At 54.3% G+C, this 716-nt stretch overlaps 1 pseudogene across 1 annotated transcript; it reads right to left on the bottom strand.

Moving 5' to 3' along the window:
• Positions 1 to 4: 4 nt before the first annotated feature.
• On the bottom strand, positions 5 to 530 carry LOC103253314 (annotated as a pseudogene). The gene has a single exon (XR_503864.2). The product of XR_503864.2 is annotated as a dnaJ homolog subfamily C member 9 pseudogene (transcript).
• Between the last annotated feature and the right edge of the window lie 186 nt (positions 531 to 716).

Below are 716 nucleotides of genomic sequence, written 5' to 3'. Positions count from 1 at the left end.
CTTGCTGAATGATATCCCTTATCCTGGGTTCCTCTGTGTACTGCACACAAAGCACAGACTCCATGATCTGATCCATGTCCCCGTTGAAGTCCAGATACGCCTGTTTAATGTCAGTCAGCTCTTCTTCAGAGCCTTTGTACGTCTTTTCAAATGCTTGAATGTCTTCTAGAGAGATCTTTTTGAAGAGTAACCTCCAGTACGCCTCCCAGTCCCGGTCTTGGGCGAGCGCAGCAGAGTCCTCGTCCACAGCGCCCTGCTCATCGTACACCGCTCTCTGCTCTTGGTCACTCAGGACGGAATAGACTCTCCCCAGGATCTGGAAGCGGCGGGTGGCGTCCTCCTTGTCGCCGTCGCTCACCCGGTCCGGGTGCACCCGCAGGGACACCTTGTGGTAGCCGCGTCGGACCTCGCCGTCTGAGGCCTCGCGCCGCACGCCCAGCACCCGGTAAAGGTCGGCGGTGCCGAACACTTCCTCGCACAGCTCCAGCAGCCCCATGCCGGCGAGGGGGCGGCCTCCGTGCACACGGCCGGCTGCGGCGCGACTCCGACTGCGGCTCTTTCCCGCCCCGCAACTATTTTTAAAATGAAGATTACAGAACTAAAACATGTAATACCTGAAATTTTAAAATTCAATGCTTGAGCTTAAAACAAAATGGAAATGTCTGGGGAAAGTGTCAGGGTACTTAAAGATAGATCAAGAGACATTATTTAATATG

Source organism: Carlito syrichta, unplaced genomic scaffold (genome assembly GCF_000164805.1).
Source record: "Carlito syrichta isolate Samal-C Ts95f unplaced genomic scaffold, Tarsius_syrichta-2.0.1 Scaffold219703, whole genome shotgun sequence".
NCBI lineage: Eukaryota > Metazoa > Chordata > Mammalia > Primates > Tarsiidae > Carlito > Carlito syrichta.
Note: the sequence above shows the minus strand (reverse complement) of the source record. Positions and strands in the feature narration are given on the sequence as shown.